At 50.5% G+C, this 16,573-nt stretch overlaps 1 protein-coding gene across 4 annotated transcripts in view; it reads left to right on the plus strand.

The window, feature by feature from the left end:
- The window catches only part of lipeb (lipase, hormone-sensitive b), a 125,761-nt gene extending 121,012 nt beyond the window's left edge, over positions 1–4,749 (plus strand). For all 4 annotated transcript variants that reach the window (XM_038813336.1, XM_038813339.1, XM_038813337.1 and 1 more), the window contains one exon: positions 4,466–4,749. The gene's annotated coding sequence lies outside the window, so the exon portion shown is untranslated. The remainder of the gene's footprint in view (positions 1–4,465) is intronic.
- Positions 4,750–16,573: the final 11,824 nt, after the last annotated feature.

Here is a 16,573-nt window from a genome sequence, read left to right on the forward strand (position 1 = left end):
CACACACTCCCCGGGATACCGGGTAAATATTCACACACTCCCCGGGATCCGGTAGCATGGTGGTTAGCATCAATGCTTCACAGCTCCAGGGTCCCAGGTTCGATTCCTGGCTGGGTCACTGTCTGTGTGGAGTCTGCACGTCCTCCCCGTGTGTGCGTGGGTTTCCTCCGGGTGCTCCGGTTTCCTCCCACAGTCCAAAGATGTGCGGGTTAGGTGGATTGGCCATGCTAAATTGCCCGTAGTGTAAGGTTAATGGGGGGATTGTTGGGTTACGGGTATACGGGTTACGTGGGTTTAAGTAGGGTGATCATTGCTCGGCACAACATCGAGGGCCGAAGGGCCTGTTCTGTGCTATACTGTTCTATGTTCTATACCGGGTAAATATTCACACACTCCCCGGGACACCGAGTAAACATTCACACACTCCCCGGGATACCGGGTAAATATTCACACACTCCCCAGGACACCGAGTAAATATTGACACACTCCCCAGGACACCGGGTAAATATTCACAAACTTCCCAGGACACCGAGTAAATATTCACACACTCCCCGGGACACCGGGTAAATATTCACACACTCCCCGGGACACCGGGTAAATATTCACACACTCCCCAGGACACCGAGTAAATATTCACACACACCCCGGGACACCAGGTAAATATTCACACACTCCCCAGGACACCGGGTAAATGTTTGCGCACTCACTGAGACACTGGGTAAATATTCACACACTCCCCAGGACTCCGGGTAAATGTTTGCGCACTCACTGAGACACCGGGTAAATATTCACACACTCCCCGGGACACCAGGTAAATATTCACACACTCCCCAGGACACCGGGTAAATATTGACACACTCCCCAGGACTCCGGGTAAAGTTTGCGCACTCACTGAGACACCGGGTAATATTCACCACCTCCCCGGGACACCAGGTAATATTCACACACTCCCCAGGACTCCGGGTAATTTGACACACTCCCCAGGACACCGGGTAAATATTCACACACTCCCCCCAGGACACCGAGTAATATTCACACACTCCCCAGGACACCGGGTAAATTTCACACACTCCCCAGGACTCCGGTAAATATTCACACACTCCCCAGAACACCGGGTAAATATTCACATACTCGCCAGACACGGGGGAAATATTGACACACTCCCCAGACACCGGGTAAATATTCACACATTCCCCGGGACACCAGGTAAATATTCACACACTCGCCGGACACGGGGGAAATATTGACACCCTCCCGGACACCGGGTAAATATTCACACACTCCCCAGGACACCGGGTAAATATTCACACACTCCCGGGACACCGGGTAAATGTTCACACACTCCCCGGGATAACGAGTAAATATTCACACACCCCCAGGACACCGAGTAAATATTCACACACCCAGCCCACACCGAGTAAATATTCACACACTCCCAGGACACCGGGTAAATATTCACACACTCCCCAGGACTCCGGGTAAATATTCACACACTCCCCAGAACACCGGGTAAATATTCACACACTCCCCGGGACACCGGGTAAATGTTCACACACTCCCGGGATAACGGATAAATATTCAAACACTCCCTGAGACACCGCGTAAATATTTGCACACTCCCCGGGACACCGGGTAAATATTCACACACTCCCTGGGACACCGGGTAAATATTCACACACTCCCCAGGACACCGGGTAAATATTCACACACTCCCTGGGACACCGGGTAAATATTCACACACTTCCCGGACATCCGGTAAATAGTCACACACTCCCCAGGCCACCGGGTAAATATTCACACTTCCCAGGACTCCGGGTAAATATTCACACACTCCGCAGGACACCGGGTAAATATTCACACACTCCCCAGGACACCGGGTAAATATTCACACACTCCCCAGGACACCGGGTAAATATTCACACACTCCCCAGGACACCGGGTAAATATTCACACACTCCCAGGACACCGGGTAAATATTCACACACTCCCCAGGACACCGGGTAATATTCACACGCCCCAGGACACCAGGTAAATGTTCACACACCCCAGGACACCGGGGGCGCAATTCTCACCCCCCCCCACCACCACCACCACGCCGGGTGGGAGAATCGCGCAGGCGCCGCGCGAGTCCCGCCCTGGCACCCGCACTCTTCTCCCAACGCCCCCCCCCCCAAAACGGCGCGGCGAGATTTACGGCAGGCCGCTCGGAGAATCGCCACTTCGCCGTTTGTAACGGGCGAGCGCCGATTCTCCGGCCCGAATTTGCCGAGCGGGCTGCCCAATACAACGTGTTCATGCCGGCGGGCAACCACACCTGGTCGTTGCCGTGTGAACAGCACACAACGCAGTGGGGGGAGGAGGGAGGATCGAGCACCGCGGGGACGCTCAAAAGGTGTCTGCCCGCGATCGGTGCCCACTGATCGGCGGGATGGCGTCTCTGAAGGACGCACTCCTTCCTACTCCGCCCCGCAAGATCACTCCTCCATTTGTTGCGGGGCGCCCTGCGTTGAGGACGGCACCACCGCATGCGTGGGTTGGCGCCGGCCAACCTGAAGCATGCTCGGGTGACGTCATTTATGCGGCGCCAAGGCCCGGCGCGCGTAAAGGACGGGACGCCGCTCCTAGCATCCTGGCGGTGGGAGAATAGGGGGCAAGGAGCGGCCTCCGACACCGGAGTGAAATACTCCGGTTTTCACTCCGGCGTCAGCACTTAGTCTCCCGTTCGGAGAATCCCGGCCCAGGTAAATATTTACACACTCCCCAGGACACCGGGTAAATATTCACACACTCCCCAGACACCAGGTAAATATTCACACACTAAACCCCCGGGACACCGGGTAATATTCACACACTCCCCGGGACACCGGGTAAATATTCACACACTCCCCAGGATACCAGGTAAATATTCACACACTCCCCAGGACAACCGGGTAAATATTCACACAGTCCTCAGGACACCGGGTAAATATTCACACACTCCCCGGGACACCGGGTAAATATTCACACACTCCCCGGACACCGGGTAAATATTCACACACTTCCCGGGACACCGGGTAAATATTCACACACTTCCCGGGACACCGGTAAATATTCACACACTTCCCGGGACAGCGGGTAAATATTCACACACTCCCCGGGACACCGGGTAATATTCACACACTCCCCGGGACAGCGGGTAAATATTCACATACTCCCTGAGACACTACGTAAATATTGACACACTCCCCGGGACACCAGGTAAATATTCACACACTCGCCGGACACCGGGGAAATATTGACACCCCCCCGGGACACCGGGTAAATATTCACACACTCCCCAGGACACCGGGTAAATATTCACACACTCCCCAGGACACCGGGTAAATATTCACACACTCCCGGGATGCCAGGTAAATGTTCGCACACTCCACAGGACACCGAGTAAATATTCACACACTGCCCAGGACACTGGTAAAAAGCCACACACTGAATGACACGGCCAGCGGCGCCTAAATGACGTCACCCGCGCATGCGCAGGTTGGCGTCATCCCCTCCGCTGCCCTGCAAGACATGGCGGATTGATCTTGCGGGCTGGCGGAGGGAAAAGCGTGCGTCTTTCAGAGAGAGACGCCGGCCCGACGATCAGTGGGCACCGATCGCGGGCCAGACCCCTTCTGAGCACGCCCCTGGTGCTCGATCCTCCCTCTGCCCCCCACAGGCCCCACACGCAGCGATCGGGCGATGTTCACGCCAGCAGCGACCGGGTGTGGTTGGCGCTGGCGTGAACTGGTCGGATTCGACTGGAGCGGCCTGTCACAAAACGCGACACGCCATTTTGGGGGGGTGGGAGAATCGCGTGGGGGTGCCATGGCGGCGTGGCGTGTTTTGCCCGGCACTCCCGCGATTCTCCCACCCGGCGTAGGGGTCGGAGAATCGCGCCCTGAACACACACGAGCGAGGCCTTTGCTCACTGTGCTCCAGGTCTGAGAGAGGCACTGTGTCATTGGAGCTGCAGTCTTTCAGCTGAGACTCCTCGGGTGGGTGTAGGTTTTTGGAGGCTTCTTGGAAAAAAAAATGGAGAATTGCTGCCTGTTGTCCTGGGGTCCAATATTGATCCCTCAGCCAGCATCACAAACACATACTTTCTGGCCTTTTTACACAGTGCTCTGTGTTTTTGTGGATGTGTGGAGAGGCGGGTGGGGCTGGGGGGGAGTTGGGGAGTTGGGGGTACTTAGTTTGTGGTTATGGTGTGGGATGGATGTTAACAGTGCTCCCTTCTCGCCTCCCTTTCTCTTTCTCCCTCCACTCCTCTCTCCTCCACACCTCTCTCTCTCCTACACCCACCTCTTTTCTCTCTCTTTTTCATTACTCCACCCCTCTCCCCTCTCTCTCCTCCACCCATTCTCTTTCTCGGTCTCTCCCCCACCGTTCCTCTTTCTCTCTTTCCTCCACCCCACCTTCTCTCTCTCTTCCACCCCCACTTCAGGCTTGCGCCCTGGACCCTATGTTGGATGACTCTGTGATGTTCGCCAAGCGGCTGCGGAATTTGGGGCAGCCGGTGAGCCTGCGAGTGGTGGAGGACCTTCCCCATGGCTTCCTCAGCCTCCCAACTCTGCCGTGAGACCAAGGAGGCCTCCAACCTGCGTGGACAGGATCCGGGAGATCTTCCAGGGCCAGGCGGCCAGCAGCCAAACGCGCAAGCATCGTAAACTGGAGAGAGCCGGAGCCAAGCCTCCCCCGTTGCCGAGGTCAGGCCGCCGGAGGACCTGAACATTGTATCCAACAGGGAGATCAGGGCCGAGGCCTATCCTGTGTTCGCTCTTCCTGTGCACAAGTGAACAGCTGCAGTGATGTGTATCCACGGACTAGTAGATCGCAGAGTTTTCCATATCTTCTTATTCCACTCTCATCCTCGGACTAAAAGAGTTGTGACTATTAACAGGATTCACCTGGGGTTTTCAGGAGTTCAATGCGGGGTCCTCCCAATTGGATCACCAGCCACCATCACCCGTTGCCAAGGATTGTGAACACGTTTGGCGAGCAATTGGCACAATCGCACATCGGCTCCATCCTCAATGCCTTTGCTATGAGCACAACCACAGCAACAGTGTGTGGGGCTTTTGCGTTTGCGGAAAGCCCGTTGCATGACGTGTCCTGAGGAGGACAGGGGCTATATGCACCCTTGCTCGTGCGTGAGAGTGGAACCCTCATGGGGGACCAAAGCACAATGCTTCCTTTCGGCCAGAGCAGGAAAGGTGCAATTAACTTCATCCGAATCATTTGGACTGCTGCCTTTATACGTGCGTGTCTACTTGTGTGTGTCCTGTCTGTGTGCCCGCTGCCTGGTGATGTACATTGCCTGGGTGTATGCCTGCCTGCCTGGGTGGGTGTGTGTCTGTCTGGGTGTGTGCTATCTATCTGTCTGCCTGTCTGTCTGCCTGAGTGTCTGGCTGGCTGGGTGTTTGTCTGCTGCCTGTGTGTGCTGTCTGGGTGGGTGTGTGTCTGTCTGGGTGGGTGTGTGTGCATGTGTATATGTGCACAAGTGTATATGAGTCTGTGTTTTTCTATGTCTTTGAATCTGCATCTGTTTCTAACTTGTGTTAATCCTTGTACTGTATGAATGTATATGTGTGTATATATAGTATATATACATATATATATATATCATTTTTAATGATTTTATTTCTGTTGTCTTGTACATTACTGACAGAGATGATGTATTTATTTATGACCTCCCCTCTTCATTCCCCTCGATGTCCTGTGGCCTGCATGTGTCCTTAGCCCTGTTTTTAAATGATATTCCACTGCAATCAGAGTATGTGTGACTTCTGTCTGTAACTCCCGATCCTTTATCACTGTGGATCTTTGAGTGCTGTTAGTCTCAGACTAGGCCTATTATTGTGTCACCGGAGGCTGCGCTTCACATATTTTACAACACCCTGGGCAAGTGTGCAGTTTAATTCCACCCCCACTTTTTCCGAGGTTACAAAGCACGTGAATTAACCAACAATCTTCGAAAAATACCCAAAGACTTGGGCCCTTGCGGGCCCAATAATTTCAGTCGCCAAGTTTGTAAATTGAAACACAATTACTTTTTATTAATAACAAGACTGTAAATGAAATATGCAGCAAATACAATTGGTTAACTGTCATCTAATTCCATTCCCTGTTCTAACTTGCCTGCCCCACCGTATACACACATACACACAAGACAAACAAACACAGAGGGGAAGAAAAAGGTTAAAAAAATCATAAGTAAGAGGAAAGAAGAGTCATTGTTTCAGATGGTGATTTTTAGCACCGTACTCCTCTTCAAACTGTGCTTTCAGTTTGAGGCTTTGCTGCAGATTCATTCAGGTCTCTGTAGTTTTAGAAATACAGAACTCGGCCTTTCTGAAGAGAGAGAGCAGGTCCTGGTCTTTGTTGCAGCCTGTAATATTTTCCCTGTGGATTCATTCATTCAGGCCTTGGCAGCTTCAGAAATACAGCCTCACAGCTTTCTTGGGGGGGGGGGGGGGGGAGAAAGAGAGGAGAGAGATCAAGTCAAGTCCCACCCCATTTCTCTCTCTGCTGATGTAAAGTCTGAAGCTCCTGCTCAGACTAGCAGAGTGTTCTCTCCTGTATCTTCTGAATTTTCATTCTCTATGTTGCTAGACTTAAAGATACATGTCCATTAATCACCTATGGATCAAAAATGATAACAGCAAAATAAAAGAAAGAGGAAATAAGATAATAAAAAGGAAGGACCCGTACACACCTCCCCTTCCTAAAAGAATGAAACATCAGGACACGGACGTTTCATTATGACATATGCAAGACATAAATCACAAACACATATCCATCCAATCCATCTTCATTATATAAATTCCCTTCCCAGTCTCTACGTTGGTAAGTAATCAGCCCTAAACGCGTGACAAAGCATCTGCACCCTGTTATTCTTTCCGGAAATATGTACAAGTTTGACATTGAACTGTTGTAATAATAAAACTCCCAAGGAATGATTTTGCATTCCGGGTTATAAATGTCTCTATAAAGGCAAGTGGATTATGGTCTGTATAAGCTTTGTTTACTGTCATGTCGAATATATACCTCAAAGTGCTGAAAATTAGTAGCACTGCCCCTACCCCCAGATCACTGACATCTGTGGCTATTTTAAATGGTCTGAAAAGTCTGGGGCAGTTCGCCCACTAAAATGGCCTTCAATCTCCCAAACACGACCTGTTCACTGGAGCACAATGTTTTCGCTTGTTTCCACAACATGTCCAACATGCACTGTATTTCAGTCTCTAACTGAGCTAGTCTCCATGGTTTAGTCGAGATGGGCGTGACTTTATTGGTTCAGAGTTTATGTCAACATCATGATTAGTTAACAGAGTGACCCCTGGTGTTTCCCTTCAACTCTGTCTGTACTCTTTCAGGAACTTTATTATATCTTCTCTCGTTCTTCTTCTGTTGATTGGCTTGCATCTTTGGTTTTAGAACTCCCTTTAATATCTTCAAACAGTGCCTTGTTTTCAATCTCTTCAAATAAAAGACAACCCGCTTCTCTTTGTCAGGTTTCTGACTGTCCAATTAGAGAGGGCCCCTGAATAAGTTTTTCTGCATTTCTGTCTCTTTCTGTCTCTTGTGTAATGCAGCCAGTCTTTTCTGATTGTCCAATAATGTTTCTCTAAATTTTGAGGATATTCTGTAGTTAAACTACCAGCAGTGTTGTCAATGCTGAGGGAAATATTTGGTTCATTTTTAACCAATAAACACTCTTCAACCCCTCAAGCTTTACATTCTCTCTTTCCTTCATATGGTTACTTTCAGCGACAAGGAAAACTGAAGGTTCAACCTTAGCAGAGTTGGTTGGCTGTGTATGCATTCTTTGTTTTAGTGCTTTTACCTACACTTCAGAGTCTTCATAATCACAGCCCTTATCGGCCATGTTGGGTGCTCCCTGGACGAAGGGAGACCCCAGAGTTCAGGGGAAAACCCACGTGGCGGATGCAGCATTGGTGGCCATGTTGGGTGCCCCCTGGACAAAGGGAAACCCCAGAGTTCAGGAACCGACTGCATGGGGGAGAGCAGTGTCAGCGGCCATCTTGGACGGTCCCCTAACATAGGGAAATCCCGGTGTGCAGGGGCGCGTCCACCAGGTTAGTATGGTTTAATCCCACAGGAGCGGGGGGACAGAAGCCCCCCCCCCCCCCCCCCCCCCCACACCAGGATAGTCATCTGGAACGAAAGGGGACTCAACCGCCCAGTGAAAAGATCCAGAGTCTTCACCCACCTAAGAAACATTAAAGCCGACATAGTCTTCCTCCAAGAGACGTACCTGAGAGAGCAGGACCGACTGCGGGTAAGAAAGGGCTGGGTGGGATAGACCTACCATTCCTGTTACAGGATGAGAGCCAGGAGGGTGGCATACTGATCAGCAAGAGGACGATGTTTTAGGGCGGCGAAGACGGTTACGACTCAGGGGGACCGTACATCATGGTCAGCGGGGCCCTAGACAGGGCACCGGTAGTATCTTGTTAACGTGTACGCGCCCAACTTGGAGAACACAAAATACATTTAAAAACGACCATGGCGGAAATCCCTGACATAGCGAAGCACCAACTAATCATGGGGTGCTGGACTTCAATTGTATGCAGAACCCAATGACTGACAGATCAACCGCAAAACAGAGAAGACCTCAAACATGGCAAAGGGACTTGGTCGTTGGGTATGGAACAGATGGGATCGGTGGATCCTTGGGGGTTCACCCACCCAGGGGAGAAGGAGTTATTTTTCTCCCCCGTACACAATGTATATACCAGAATTGACTTCTTTGTGGTGGGGAAAACGGTGCTTCCAGGGCTGATCAAAACGGAATACTCTGCAATTGTAATCTCCGACCACGCTCCACATTACAAGGATGTGAGTTTGGAGACGGGCAAGGCCTAACGCCCCACACGGAGGATGGACACTGCCCTACTAGCCGACAAGGCTTTCACCGAAAGGACGTCACAGGCCATAGCAGAGTATACAGAGAACAACCAAAACGGGAAGGTTCACCCTCCACTTTCTGGGAAGCGCTAAAGACCGTAGTAAGAGGGGAAATTATTGCTTTCAAAGCACAAAGAGATAGGGAGGAAAGGACAGCCAGGCAGCAGCTGGTCGACTCCATACTGGAGGTAGACCATAAGTACTCTGAGGTTCCGACCGTAGAGCTCCTGGCGGAGAGGAAGGAGTACAAAGCAACTTTGACCTGCTCTCCACCAGGAAAGCAGAGCACCAACTTCCGCCAGGCACAGGGGACCTTATACGAATACAGAGACAAAGCCAGCCGCCTGCTGGCACATCAGCTGAGAAAGCAGGCAGTCACCAGAGAAATTGCACAAATCAGGGACAATGGCGTCATATTAGAACACACCCAGAAAAGATCATCAAAACCTTTGAAGCCTTCTAACAAGGGCTGTACACCTCAGAATCCCCAGCGGGGGAGTCAGGAATGAAACGGTTCCTCGATGGACTGGACATGCCAGTCTTGGGGGATGTCCGAAATCAGGACTTGGAAGTACATGGGGACCTCCCTCCAGGCTCTCGCCACGACGCTACTCCCATCCCCACCAAAAAACACTCCAGCAGCCCAGTGGTGGTAGCCAACCTCCAGACCTGGAACCACTACAGCAGCAATTCGGCCTGACCAAAATGTCGGACAAAGCCCCCATCTAAATGACCATAGGTTCGCACCAGCGCTCACTGATGCCGCCTTTAAAAAGTGGAGACAGGACGGGGGGGATGCTGACAGGGACCGATACACCGAAGGCAGGGTGACAATACTGAACGAACTGACAGAGAGATTCCAGCTAGGTAGGGGAAACAAACTAAGGTAACTGCAACTTAAAAACTTCCTATGGAAGTAGACAAGGACGTACCCACAACTGCCACAACAGACACTACTAGAGGAGCTACTTGATACGAACATCATACGTAAAGGGAACTATAGCGACATGTATGAACGACTGATAGAGAGGGCTGACACTGTACTGGACGCAACAAGAAAGAAATGGGAGGAAGACCTGGGGATCGAAATAGGGTGGGGACTCTGGAGTGGCGCACTGCATAGTGTCAACTCCACCTCCACATGTGCGAGGCTCAGCCTGACGCAACTAAAGGTGGTACATAGAGCCTACTTAACAAGAACCCGAATGAGTAGGTCTTCCGGGAGGTGGAGGGCAGATGTGAACGGTGCCAAGGAGGCCGGCCAACCATGCCCACATGCTGGATACTGGGCAGCCTTCTTTGAGGTAATGTCCAAGTGGTGAGGGTGGAGCCATGCCTGAAAGTGGTAGTCTTCAGGGTATCAGACCACCCAGATCTATTCATGGGGAGGAGGGCGGATTCCCTTGCCTTGCCTTCCTGATCACCCGCCGCAGAATCCTGCTCGGCTGGCGGTCAGCAGCACCACCCAAAGCAGCAGACTGGTTGTCCGACCTATCAGAATCTCTCCAAATGGAGAAATCAAATTTGTCATCCGAGGGTCGGACGACGGCTTTTACAGATAATGGAGCCATTCATCCAATTGTTCCGGGACCTGTTTGTGGCTAGCAAGCTGAAGAATAATCAAGTAGCCAAGAGCCAGGGGAAGTAGCCAAGGAATAAGAAGGAGGGAAAGGGGGCGTTGGTGAGGGACAGTGCAGGGGGATAGCTAAACTCAAGAGAAAGGATAGGTGAACTGGGGGGGGAGAAGGATAGAGAGAAAGCAAAGAGCAATAGAGGAGACCCAGAGAGGGGGGGGGGGGGGGGGGGGGGGTTGCGTCGGGGGTGAAGGACGAGGGAACACAAACTGGAAGGAAAACACCGGAAATGACAACAACCATGGCAAACACAGCAACAGAGTACGAAAATACAGGAGGAAGAAATGACGAAACGTCCGAAGCAGAGGCGAATGCATAACAACCGGGAGAAGCAAGCAACGACCCCCCCCCCCCCCCCCCCCCCCAGATATACTGTAATTGTCTCTCCAGTATCTCGATGTATAGAAACTCCCCAGTTTCCCCCCCACAAGATGTGTTTCCCTTACTTGTTGAGACGGGATTTTGCTAACAATATAACATCGTTGTTTTAATCTTGTGCATAATACTTCTCCAGTTATTTATTCTTTTTTTCTTTGTTTTTGTGTTTCTTTTTTGTGTACACCTATAAATATATGTTCGAAAACCCAATTTTAAAACTTTTTTTTAAGAAATGAACATGTTGTCGTGATTCTTGGTTATTTTTCAGTGCCTGCTGACCTTACTGCCAAAGGCATTTTCAAGGAAGTTAAAAAGATGATTACCTTGTTTATATGAGGGCGGGGAGGGGGTGGGCGGGGAAGGTGGCCAGGATTATGAAAGTGCTGTTGCAAAGAGAACGGCAGTCAGGGGGGGGGGTTGGGTCTTCTGAATTTACTATATTACTACTGGGCAGCGGATGGGGAGACGGTGAGCTGGGTTAGGCAGGGGGACTCGCAGTGGGTGAGAATGAAGGAGAGTCTGTGCAGGGGGTCGGGGCTGAGGGCATTGGCAACAGCGCGGCTCCCGATGGCCCCGGGGAAATACTCGGAGTCCGGTAGTAGCAACGTTAAAAATCTGGAGGCAGTTGTGCCAGCACTTTAGGCTGGGGGTGGGTCAAAGGAAATGCCAATTTGGAGGAAATCACAGATTGGAGCCAAGGAAATGGGGCGCGATTCTCCGCTCCCCACGCTGGGTGCGAGAAACGCGGTAGGGCAGCTCTGGCACCCCCCGTGATTCTCCCACCGCTGCTCGGAGAATCGACGCTCGCCGTTTTTCCCGGCGACCGCCGATTCTCCGGCCCAGATGGCCGAGTGGCCTGACGACCCGACGGGTTCACGCCGGCGGCAACCACACCTGGTCGCTGCCGGCATGAACATCGCGCGAAAGGTGAGTTTGGGGCCTGTGGGGGGGCGGAGAGGACTTGAGCACCACGGCCGTGCTCGGGAGGGGACTGGCCCGCGATCGGTGCCCACAATCGTCGGGCCAGCGTCTCCAAGAGCTGCACTCTTTCCCCTCCGCCGCCCCGCAAGATCAAGCCGCCACGTCTTGTGGGGCAGTGGAGGGGAAGACGGCAACTGCGCATGCGCGGGTTGGAGCCGGCCAACCTGCGCATGCGAGGCTCACGTCACTAAGGCACTGCCGGCCGCATCATTATCGGCGCACCCTGGCGGCCGAGCATCACGAGACGCCACTCCTAGCCCCCTGCGGGGGGGGGGAATAGGGGGCGAGGAGCGGCCTCCAACGCCGTTGTGAAACACTCCGGGTTTCACGATGGCGTCGGCCATTGCGGAGAATTCCACCCATGGGATGGGAGTCAGGGCACAGTTTGCGGGACAGAAGGAGCTGGAGGCGAAATGTGGGTTGCGGCAGGGCGAAATATTTAGGTATATGCACATCCGTGATTTCGATAAGGAGATACAGAGCTCCAGCCTCCACACTGTTGGAGGGGGCGCTGACGACAGAGGGAATGGAGAAGGGGGTGGTGTTGGCGATTTATGGCGCGATTCTGGGAACGACAAGGCACTGCTGGAGGGGATTAAGACAAAGTGGGAGGAAGAGTTGAGAGAGGACATGGAGGAGGAGTTGAGGTGCTGCGGCGGGTGAATGCCTCAACATAGTGCATGAGGTTGGGGCTGATACAGCTGAAGGTGATGTATAGGGTGAACTTCACAAAGGCAAGGATGAGCCGACTCTTTGAGGGGGTAGAGGATGTTTGTGAGCGTATTGTTTAAAAAAAGAAAAGGATGTGGGTCAATCAGCTGTTTGCTTGGTGTCACATCAGTCATTGACGTTCTCGTCCTGAATAACTGATGCCATGCTATTTTGTAAATTTCCCTTCAAAACAAGAATGCTCTGGGAAACATTTGCACCTGAACCTTTGGGCAGCACGGTAGCATAGTGGTTAGCACTGTGGCTTCACAGTGCCATGGTCCCACGTTCGATTCCCTGCTGGGTCACTGTCTGTGCGGAGTCTGCACGTTCTCCCTGTGTCTGCGTGTGTTTCCTCCCACAGTCCAAGGACGTGCATGTTAGGTGGATTGGCCATGCTAAATTGGCCTTAGTGTCTAAAAAGATAGGAGCGGTGATTGGGTTAAGGGGATAGGGTTGAAGTGAGGGCTTAAGTGGGTCGGCAGACTCGATGAGCCGAATGGCCTCCTTCTGCACTGTGTGTTCTATGAAATGGAGGACAATGGGTTTATTGCAAGAGGCTGTAACAAATCACTTTTAGAAAAGTCCAAGTCACTTTCTTCTTCCAATTTGCTGTCTTCTTTCCTAGCTTTGGAAGAATTCCATGCCATTTGTTCAAGATCAGTTCATGACAGGTCCATTCGGTAGCAGTTGTTTACTTCATGATGAGAACAAAATTGGATTCATAACTCTAGTCTGACTCTTTATCACTGTTATTACTATTAGATTCGGACTCCCGTTTCGGTTTTGGAGTTCTCAAAATCTGGTTCTCAGGGCGGCAGAGTAACAGAGTGGTTGGCACTGTTACTTCACAGCACCAGGGTCCCAAGGTTCGATTCCCGGCTTGGTCGCTGTCTCTGCGGAGTCTGCATGTTCTCCCCGTGTCTGCGTGGGTTTCCTCTGGGTTCTCCGGTTTCCTCCCACAAGCGTGCTGTTAAGTAATTTGGAAATTCTGAATTGTCCTTCGGTGTACCCGAACAGGCGCCGGAGTGTGGCGTCTAGGAGCTTTTCACAGTAACGTGCAACAATAATAAAGATTATATATTCTTATTATTGGGTATTATCTTTGATAAATTCCTGAGAGGAATCACTCTCGTGGAGATAAGTTTATCAGTATCAGATTCACGACCCTTGTCATTTGATACGTAATCGATGCCTTTAACATTTCTTTCTTTGAGTCATATAATGCCCAATGAGTTTTTCTAATGTCCACATGCCCTACCAGTGGTATCTCATGTGCTATCTGCAGTATTTCCCTCTGACTCCCAGTAATCATTGGTGAAGCTACTACCTTCACTCCTGCCAAATTATTCCCCAAAAGTAAGTACTCCGATCACTGGGAATTTTTAACTACTCTGACAACTGCAGTATCTGACATTAAATCACACTCAAATAAACTTTTATAATGGAACTGGGATATAATCTCCACTTATTCCATTCACTAATACCTTAACTATCATTGAGCTCTCTGGAGAGAAAACCAAACCATTCTCAGTAAGAGAGTTTGAGTAGTTCCTGTGTTCCTTAAGATAGTTATGGGTTTGGCTATCTCAGTTGATGAAAATGGGGTGATCTTTCCCTCAGACAAAAACCTGGCATAACTCTTATCTACCTCATTCCTCACACCTGTTCCAATAGTAGTCTTTACCCCCGGTCTCCTAAGTCCAGTTAAAGCCACAGTCCGCCCTGCAGTACTCTCCACTTTTGTTCCCTTTTCAGGATCCTCCTTTTGAGCTCCCACCAGTCCAATGGGCTTTCCTTGCAACGTCCACCATGCTGAATGAACATGTCCCATGTTGTTTCAATGGTAACACCGAGACATCCAAGTCTCACCTGCACCTTGAGCACCTTCTTTCCTGGTCTGAGGAGGAGATCTCGGGCAATCCCAGCTATCCGTTCTTTACCTTGGCTACCTGCCTTCCTTTCACTCTCCAACTTCCTACCCTTTTCAAAATTATGGGGGTGACAGAACAAAGGTTTAAATTTATGGATAGCTCAAAATCGTCAGCCATAATTGCTGCCTTCCCAGCAGTCTTCACCCTCTGGTCTTCAACATGGGTTCTTATTGTGGAAGGTAGGGAATTCTTAAATTCCTCTAAGACAAGGACCTCTCCCAGAGCCTCATCGGTAGTTGTAACTCCCAATCCCATTTATAAAAATTGTTCTGCTTTCGAATTCGGCATACACCTAGAACATAGAACATTACAGCGCAGTACGGGCCCTTCAGCCCTCGATGTTGCGCCGGCCTGTGAAACCATCTGAAGCCTATCTGACCTAGACTATTCCATTTTCATCCATATGTCTATCCAGTGACCACTTAAATGCCCTTAAAGTTGGTGAGTCTACTACTGTTGCAGGCAGGGCGTTCCACACCCCTACTACTCTCTGAGTAAAGAAACTGCCTCTGACATCTGTCCTATATCTACCACCCCTCAATTTAAAGCTATGTCCCCACGTGTTGGTCATCACCATCCGAGGAAAAAGACTCTCACTGTCCACCCTATCTAACCCTCTGACTATCTTATATGTCTCTATTAAGTCACCTCTCAGCCTTCTCCTCTCTAACAAAAACAACCTCAAGTCCCTGAGCCTTTCCTCGTAAGACCTTCCCTCCATACCAGGCAACATCCTAGTAAATCTCCTCTGAACCCTTTCCAAAGCTTCCGCACCCTTCCTATAATGTGGTGACCAGAACTGCACGCAGTACTCCAGGTGAAATGAAATGAAATGAAAATCGCTTATTGTCACGAGTAGGCTTCAATTAAGTTATTGTGAAAAGCCCCTAGTCGCCACATTCCGGCGCCTGTCCGGGGAGGCTGGTACGGCTGGTGCGGCCGCACCAGAGTTTTGTACAGCTGCAGCATAACCTCGTGGCTCCGAAACTCAATCCTCCTACTGATAAAGGCTAGCACACCATATGCCTTCTTAACAGCCCTATTAACCTGGGTGGCAACTTTCAGGGATTTATGTACCTGGATGCCGAGATCTCTCTGTTCATTTACACTACCAAGAATCTTGCCATTAGCCCAGTACTCTGCATTCCTGTTACTCCTTCCAAAGTGAACCACCTCACACTTTTCCGCATTAAACTCCATCTGCCACCTCTCAGCCCAGCTCTGCAGCTTATCTATGTCCCTCTGTAACCTATAACATCCTTCAGCACTATCCACAACTCCACCGACCTTCATGTCATCTGCAAATTTACTAACCCATCCTTCTACACCCTCTTCCAGGTCATTTATAAAAATGACAAACAGCAGTGGCCCCAAAACAGATCCTTGCGGTACACCACTAGTAACTGAACTCCAGGATGAACATTTGCCATCAACCACCACCCTCTGTCTTCTTTCAGCTAGCCAATTACTGATCCAAACCGCTAAATCACCTTCAATCCCATACTTCCGTATTTTCTGCAATAGCCTACCGTGGGGAACCTTATCAAACGCCTTACTGAAATCCATATACACCACATCAACCGCTTTACCCTCATCCACCTGTTTGGTCACCTTCTCAAAAAACTCAATAAGGTTTGTGAGGCATGACCTACCCTTCACAAAACCGTGTTGAGTATCACTAATCAACTTGTTCTTTTCAAGATGATTATAAACCCTATCTCTTATAACCTTTTCCAACATTTTACCCACAACCGAAGTAAGGCTCACAGGTCTATAATTACCAGGGTTGTCTCTACTCCCCTTCTTGAACAAGGGGACAACATTTGCTATTCTCCAGTCTTCCGGCACTATTCCTGTCGACAAAAACGACATAAAGATCAAGGACAAAGGCTCTGCAATCTCCTCCCTGGCTTCCCAGAGAATCCTAGGATAAATCCCATCTGGCCCAGGGGACTTATCTATTTTTACACTTTCCAAAATTGCTAA

Source organism: Scyliorhinus canicula, chromosome 12 (genome assembly GCF_902713615.1).
Source record: "Scyliorhinus canicula chromosome 12, sScyCan1.1, whole genome shotgun sequence".
NCBI classification, from domain to species: Eukaryota; Metazoa; Chordata; class Chondrichthyes; order Carcharhiniformes; family Scyliorhinidae; genus Scyliorhinus; species Scyliorhinus canicula.